Raw genomic sequence first — 9,131 nt, 5'->3', positions numbered from 1 at the left:
ACTGTCACGGTGCCCAAGCGGAAGCGCCCCCAGCGGGGTTCAAACCTACCCCATCAGGCGCGGGGTCAAGGCGCAGCCCGTCTTCCCTGTGCGTGGGTTTCTGGTGCAGCGCCCCCCAGAACAGAAATTTTGGTTTTGTAAGGATATTTGTTGGGTATTAAAATTTAAAAATAAAATGATTGGGAATGCTCGTTTGATATTTGTCTTTAGAGGCAATTGTCTACAATATCATAGTATTTTAAAAATTTTGGGAGGGCAATTGCCTAAAAATCTCTTATAATAAAAATTAAAAACCTAAAAAAAACTAGTACAATAAAAAAAAATTATTTTTTTTAAGGGGGGGCAATTGCCCCCCTCACCCAATATGATGTTCCGCCCCTCTGCCATTCGATATAATTATTAACATTATATATTATTATTCGGATGAAGAGCTGTAAGATTAATAATATTATATTATTTTTACTTATATTTATATCATGTTTTATTTTTAAAATAGAAGCTCGTGGGCGGATTATCATCGAATTAATTATTTCCTATATTACCTCTGCGGACTGTATTTTTCTTCTCTCGCTCAGGACCTTTCAACCATTAAACACATTATACCCTTCAGTATAGAGCATTGGGCGATCCTTTTCAGAACACAGTACAATAACACCTTTGAATGTATTATTACATATATATTTATGTTTATATCCTCCTTTCTGCTTTATTTATTGTTAATATAAGGTGTTTTGATGTTTAATAATTTTTTTATTTTAGAAAAAAATGCGCCAGAAACAAAATTAACAAATTATGCTAAATATGTGATCAGATCAAATCAATGACTTCCAAGGAGATGCAAACCACCCATTAATTGTCATATATAGCACTTATGATGAGGCAGCTTGAGGCATACTGCTTTTCTTAATTTTAAGAATGCGGTGGAGACTGATTTGATAGATATCACAAATTTTTAAAGCTTCAGATTCTTAGAAAGAGAAAGTGGATTGGAGTTTACACCAGTAAAATGGAATTTTTGGTTAAAGTTGGATTTTTATTATCTTTGATCTTGACTTCAATCAATTCAATTTTGCAGTATTTAATATTACCAAGTTTATAGGGCTTTTCAGATATTTATATATTTAATTGATAATATTGCATGTTATTAATTATACAGGTTAAAAATGATGAATGCCTAAAGCAATATCAATAAAAATGACCTCATAAAGCTGCCGATCAAATATTCTAAAAAAAAAACCTAATACAAGAGTTTTCTTCTAAGTGTGAATTAATTTTATCTTTCTTAAAATATTTAGTTAAAAATATTAAAACAAAAAATAATATTATTTATTTAATTTAATTTATGATTTTTAGCAAAGTTTAACATTTTATTAATGTCGTATTTTGTGCACTTGTAAAATCAAATATTACATTAATTATACGTTATAATATATATATACTTAATATTTTTCAGTTTTAAACAATATAATAATATATACTTAAATATTTATTAATAAAATATTATTTTATCTAAATGCATCCGTGCACAATAAGATTTTAATAATTATTTGTGCAATAATTTCTATTAAGAAGTCATAACTGGTGAATGAGTTAAAACAAGTAATTTTTCTATCAAAATTTATTTAGTTAATTTTTTAGTTTACTTTATTACTGCTTTTAAAAATGTTACTTAGCATGTAATTAATCCCAGGAGATCTTATAATCTTCTCAAGAAAATCTCAATTTAAAAAATAAAATAATTATGTTTATCAACTAATAAAGTATAATTTAATATCAAATATAATTAATGATTCTATAAATATCCATATGAATATAAAATTATTTCCTATTCATATTAAGTCCTTCAAAGAATGATTATATTATTTATAAAAATAAATTTTTTATCTTAATAATAATAATCAAAATTAAATATTCTCGAGTTTTTTAAATTTTTATTTTTTAAAAATTTTAGTGTCAGTGCATTTAATGCACCGTCGCGCATATATACTAGTTATGCTAATAAATCCTTCTATTTGCACGCACGCACAGTATGGACTATAAGGCATTGACCAAGATTAAAACAATTTATAGTATTGCTACATTTTACTTCCTACGATCACTTCTCAACCGAAAAAGTCTCCTAATTTTTTCACTTCAAAATAGTGTGAAACCGATAAACATAATGCCCAGATAGATTCATCATCGAACTCCGATACTCTGCGAAGGTAAGCTTCTTTCTCTTCCGCCTATATATCCTTCGACAAGTTACGGTAGCAGATATGGAAAATTAGTGGAAATAAACAGTGCAACTGCCATATGTTGGTCGTGTTGGCGTCCCACTGTTCACCCGCAAGAAAATAGGGGCATTTTTACCGTTCCACTGGAGCTCTGCAGCAACATCATTCAAGCATTTGGAGTTTGGTTGGAGATGCCCTTAGCTATAAAATGTTAAACGAGCAAGGTGGATAATTATACTCTATACCATTAAGGTTTCATTTGAGATAATTTTTTATTATTTGTCAAAATAATTTTTAAATATAAAAATTTTAATTTAAAAAAATTGTACTAAAAATTTGATTTAAGAAGCAGTAAGAAAGCAATCACAAACGAAGCCTAAGTTGGGATCTACAAGTTGGATTGTTTGATACGATCAGTGTTTAATAACTAAAAAATATTGACTTCAAAACTTGTTTATATGATGTGTGTGTGATTACCTTATTTGATCTAAAGATCTCAAAAAAAAAAAAAAAGTAGCATTGATTGTCGCCCCCTTTTTTTATCTAAATTGATATAAAATTTTTTATTTTAATTACTTTAATTTATAAACTATGAAGGGAAATCATATCATTTTTATAAAAAATTATGAATATATTTTTCATATGGTTTGAAATTATCCCATTGATTATTTATTTTTCTATTTCTCAATTTTTAATTAAAAAGTATAAATCGAGTGACTTTGGATTGTCAAAGTTTTCTCGTGCAAAGCACTTAAAATTTGGAGTATTTGTAACCCCTCAAATGTCTTGACATAGACATATTTTATAGCACTAACTTTTAATCATCAAATCACATTATCTCTATTATAAATTTATTTTGAAAGTTGGTTTAAATGATCTTCTAATAAATCACTAAAATTTCTATCATAAATATTTAAATGCTATAAAATCTAAAAATTATATTAACAATTTTATATGATTAGATTAATTTAATATGAGATGGAGGACCTATGTGATAGAAATAAACAAGTGCTACTACACTTTACTAAAAAAAAGACAGAAACCGCAACATCACTTAGCAGCAGTTTTTAAATAAATATTAATTCTTGACATTATATGTAGTATAAATTGTTATAAGTTGCGTTATTTTAAAAAAAAAATTATTATGAAAATAGCAGCAACTTAAACCATTGCAAACTAGTGACGTAAATATCATTTTCAGCGCCTGGAGGCCCTAGACCGACATCCCTTCTCTCTTTCTCCCCCAAATTTCTAAATCTATAATCCACGCTATATTTGTCGGTGCCTCCAATGTCATTGATGGAGCTTTGCTGACTTCACATACTCCCTTCCCTAAAATCCCTATTCTTCTTCTATGTTGATACTGTCATTATGACTTATGTCGGACATAAGTAGGTAAGTTATTGTTGCCCTCAAAAATTAGTGGTGCAAAAGCCTTTTTTCACAATATGACGGCTTTTTGGTTGATGTTTCAGCTTAGCAATTAATGAAATTGGACTCGAAGTGCAATTCATCATAGCATGCAGTTTATCTTGATCTGTTGGTTGAAATCTTTGGCGACGGACCAAGAAGCCTTGAGTTTGAGCCTTGCAAATGTGATGTGTGTGTGAATTTGTCGTAATTGACCTAACTGTCCCAAAAAATACCAGAGCTTATTAATTGAGGGTTTAAGCTTTTTAATTAAGAGACTTTGTATAAACAGTTTATATACATTAATTTATGATTAAATAAACTCTATTGTTTTAAATGAAAACAAAAAACAAAAAAAACAAAAACTTAGCTAAGCTATCCGCCTGGACGAATCAAGTAACTCACCGCCTGCTAACTGCTCGCTGTCAACCGAGTGGGCGGCTACAAAGCCACTGCGGGCCACCTCCGAGGAGGCGGCAATAAAGGTTATATAATTTCTGCAGGTACTAAAGGTTTTGATTGATGCTTTGCTGCACCGATCGTCTTTTTCTCTCTCATAGGCTTTCGAAGTACCTCTGGTGATAATTATTACCGTCACTTTTACAACTAAATGATTTTCAACGAACCTGTATCTCGATGAGATGATTCAAACAAACCTCTAATAGTTTGATTTCAACATCTTTAACGCATTAAATATGAAAAGAATGTTTTATGATCACAAGATTGAAAGGAATAAATAGAGGTTGTCTAATGGATCATTCTAAATTGTTTTTATATTGGCAAAGCATGCTAATAAAAAAAAATTATAAATAGTTTCTCACTCTCTTCATGAAGATGATCACTGGCTTAAGATTTAAGATAATTATGAGAATTATAAAGCTCTATACGAGCAACGCTGGCAAACTATTGCCCAACTGCTAACATTAGATCTTTATTATATGAATGTCGTTATTAGTCGGCATCCAGCTGACCAACACTACATGATTGATGTCACTTGGTCATAATCCTCTGAATGCTTTTTTCATCTCATACAAACTCTGCTCCCAATATTTTTGTACTCTTTCCATATTGAAAAAAATGAGTGGGCAATTTTTTGCAATCAACCAAGATCAGAGAGTGGAATTGTTTTAGTTGCGTCGAGCCTTGAACTTTTTATATAAAAACTCTAGCACCATCAATGCTCTTTTTATTTATTTTCAATTTATGCTTTTAAAACCGGACAGTGAGATAACTTTAAAATTATTTATAGTTTTGATTTTTGTATGCTTCTTATGAAGTTGTTGTAGCTTTTGGAAAGTTCTTTCATACCCCCCTAGCCCGTGTCAACCTAAAAACTTGGGAAGAAAGCCAGCATCAGGCGCACATTTGAAGAAGCTCTCAATGGCATAAGCAAAATAGTACATGACATCTACTGAATGGATTCAGCTGTGATTTGCACAGCTGCTTGTAATGCATCGATTATGGACACCTGTGATGATGAAATTATTCATTGACGCGTAAAATTAAATGATGCTATGGATACAAAAGTGCATTCTGAGTTTGCTTGCATGTGTGGAAATCAATTAGATGCAGTTTTGGATGACACAACTTCTCCACATAAATGCACTCGAACTGATCAGTTAAATGCCCCATCAAAACCTACTTGCTGAAATGATAAATTTTCTTCATAACTTTCTGGCTCCGCCACTGGTTTTGTACCATGTAGTTTTTTATCTGGACCTTGCATTTTTCTATGTTGTACTTTTTTACCTTGGGTTTTAATTATTAGATGTAATATGAAGTTTTATACTATTTATATATCATAATAATATATAATATAATAATCTATTACGTAGTCATGTGTTACAACCCTAGGTATCAAAATCTCCTCTTTCGGAACATCAATACCAGCTTACTCGTGACTCCTTCTTCCGCGTTCACCCATGATAACGAATAATCTTGTTTTTCTCAAAGCCTTTGTTATTATAACTAATAATGCTCAATATGTTTATTCTTCTCTCTCTCCATAAACACAATTTATACCAAAATATAAAATAATTATCAAGTTATAATTAGATTATTTAAAGTATTAAATTATATAAATTGAGAGTTATTAAAATAATATTTATAAAAGCTGTTCATCACAAATATGCCATATTATTTTTATTAGTGGTAGTATAATTTTTGTGTGTATGACAGGTTGGCGTTCGGTGTTCAGAAATAACGGATTCTGACCCGGATTCTCATTTCTATATCGTGCGTGGTTCTCATAAAGACCCACCGAATACACCCGCCTGAGGAAACCACGAATTTCTTTTGTGAAAGCGTAGTCTGCTATTTCAGCAACTCGGAGCTGACCCCGCGTCAGGTTCCGTGTGGTAAGAACACGGTCCTAACCTTTAACATTCTTTAGGTGCGGGAGTTTGAGTTGAGGACTCGTCAGCAGCCGGTGAGTAGTCGGTACAGTATGCTCGAGGTCGGACACACTGAAAACAAACTCGTACCCCAGCGCACTCCCAAATACGCTCAAGCAGGCACCATTGGCTTCAGGTGTCTGGCGTAATTTAGCGAAGATGGCAGCACAGTGGATATAGCTCGAGCTGACACGTGTAGAGATTGCAGAGCGTTAATTACCAGAGCACGCAGGCAGTTATACTGCATGATCACGTATGCACTTATATAGCTTCGAAATTTGACTCAGCAGACCTGTATAGCGGAGCAACACGTTGTCGACTTCGCTGAATTGTACCTAGTTATACGACGTGTATTTCTTAAGCGAATATATTCTAACTCATATGATCTTCTGCAGAATATTTTGATACCGTTTCTAGGTCATTTTTGGGTTCTCCAGGGTCCCAGACCCGATCCCGATTTTTTGGTAAATCCAGGAGAACGGTTTATTGAATCAGGAACAATAAACCCTGAACAGTTTCACATACCTCGCGTGAGCCCCAAAACCCAAATTTGTTTGTCAGGTCTGTGTTTCGGGGTTGTGTCAAATTTCACCTCGCTAATCTTTTATGGACTGCTCCTCTTAAATAAAATCCAGTACTCAAGACCAAGGCTATACAATAAAAAAAAAAAAAAAAACTAAAAGCTAAATCCGTATTCAGAATTATTAGCCTAAGAAGCTATCTCTAAATTTAAATATCCCTTCATATGTCTCCTCGCCGAAAGGCCCCAACACAGCCTCTTAGTAAATAACCAGGGGCTACGTAGAGAGACTTTGCTTACTCTAGGCGTTAGGGTGCCTGATTAATGGCTCTGCGGCGTCGAAAGAGTTAGGAGTGTAATTGGAAAACAATTAACATGTATTATGTAATCGTGATATGTTTGAGTTATTTGAATCACATTACCGTAAACAAAAAAGATAAATCATCTGAAGTTTATTTAAGGGCGTTGTTAGATTGGAGTGTGAGTCTGTTTTGATTGCGACGGAGATTAGACAGCCTGCCATAAGAGATTCCGATCATAAATATATGCGTGGTTTATAGTTGAATCATCCGAAGCTAGATAGATATACGCAGTGCGGATACAGATACGTCGGTACGTGCTAGTTTCGTCTTATCATTGCATCAAGCAGCTTCTCGGCTCCTTTGGCCGTTCTGTATTCGACATATCGGCTTCCATATCCGAATCTTGACGTTCTTCCATTCTTGTTCGATCGTTTGGTCCTTCAACGATAGTATTCACCTTTCTGGCTATGAATTGTCGGAGTCCTGAAAGTTATCGATAAGGCGATTCTGAACACCGAGTGTGAACTCCCGCCGTCCTGCCCTGCTATTTCCGACTCAACCGAAATCTCTCCAAAAACGTGCCTCGTCTGCTCCAATATACTAACACATTAGCTTAAAATAAGCTAGAAGCGCGACATTTCACCATATGTCACGGACCACAATGACTTAAAGCAACCACTTCTAATCAGATATAGGCATAGCGCGACCATCCTCTCTCAAAACGTCCAGCCACCCCTCTCTTTCCTCCGGCCCCGGCTCGGAACTCGCTGAGGCCAAAACTCTCTAGACGAGACCCTACGCACAAGTGTGCTTCTCTCAGTCTGGAGTGGTTCTCGGCGAGCCGAAACAATATGATTTCTACAGACGTATAGGCAATCCAATTGTTGTTGGATTACACTTGGCAGAGATGATCCGTTCGAAAGGGGGATATAGCGCGGTATAGAAGGTGGAGATAAGCCTGTCGACGGAGACGAGTGTTCTTTGTTGTGTGGCATTTGAACCAAGAAGGGTGATGAATCCAGGGTGAGGATCGTTATGCTGAGGATTTGAGAAGGGTAAAGGACCCTTGGACGTGAGGCGGTGGACTTGCCGGTCGAGCGCGTTGCGAGAGGATGGGCCGGAGTCAGGATATACTCCTCGATTTTCTTGTTTTTTAGACGTGTAGAATTTTTAAATAAGGAGAAGATTTATAAATTAAATCATGTTTGTAAGTCAATTCTAAGTAGATATTTCTTTTCTTTTAACTTCCAGAGTAATACGTTCTAAAATGTCTCCTACTATAGTTAGATTGTATAATGTAAATTCTAGTCAAATTTAAATCTTTTTAAGTTCAAAATTTTTTAGGTGTATTATAATGGGATAATATAAAACTAGATTTGTTTAGTATTACCTAATATAGTATATAGTATATATATATATTATATTATTAATATATATTAGTGTAGATTGAAAATTTTACTGATGTGAGGGTCTTTACTGTCATTTGTATTATAATTTTTAAAGAAATCTTTTTTAAGTTCTAGATATTTTTTGGACGGAAAGGCTCACCATTATATTTGTGAGCTATATAATCAACAAGCGTATAGGGGTGGATGGATCAAAAGAAGATGATTACTCGAGAGACGAGTTTAGAGTCAGAAAAGCCGATTTACTAGAGTCTGTAGATGCGACATGGGAGTTTCAGTCAATTTAGGTAGGTTCTCTTCTCCTTTGTTAAAAAAACAATTTTTGAAAAAAAGTTTAATTTTTACTTTACTCTGGAAGGGTAGTCACCCACAAAAACTAAGGGAAACACATACCGTGCGCATGTCTCTTTTGACTCAGACAACCTATTTGCTTACATTTACTTTTAAGATCGATTTTACATTGCATTTACTTTAAACTACATTTCTTTTTCAGGCAACCAAACAGCCCCTTAGTTAACCATGAATTCTCTCCTTTTTCAAAGCAAGAACTTGCAAATTGTATTATGTGTTATGTGGTTAGATTTCTGTCGTAATTTTTTTCCTATTTGGTTATTATCAAATTAATTGTAGGCAAATTAAATGTATTTATATTTCTATTTTGTCCAAAATATCATTGCACTTTTATAGTTGGGGTGTTGAATTTAAAGTTCTCTCAACTTGTTTGGATGATGCTATGTTAAATGGGTCTTTTGGTGGCATAAAAGTAGGCAATATGAACATCTCTCATCTTTTGTATGTTGATGACCTTCTGGTCTTTGGGAAGGCCAATATTAATTCTATTTTTTCTCTAAATAACATTGTTGCGTCCTGGAATATTCGCGGCG

This window comes from Dendrobium catenatum, unplaced genomic scaffold (genome assembly GCF_001605985.2).
Source record: "Dendrobium catenatum unplaced genomic scaffold, ASM160598v2 fragScaff_scaffold_1131, whole genome shotgun sequence".
Taxonomy (NCBI): domain Eukaryota; kingdom Viridiplantae; phylum Streptophyta; class Magnoliopsida; order Asparagales; family Orchidaceae; genus Dendrobium; species Dendrobium catenatum.
The sequence above is the reverse complement of the archived record's forward strand: the minus strand, read 5'-3'. Positions refer to the sequence as shown.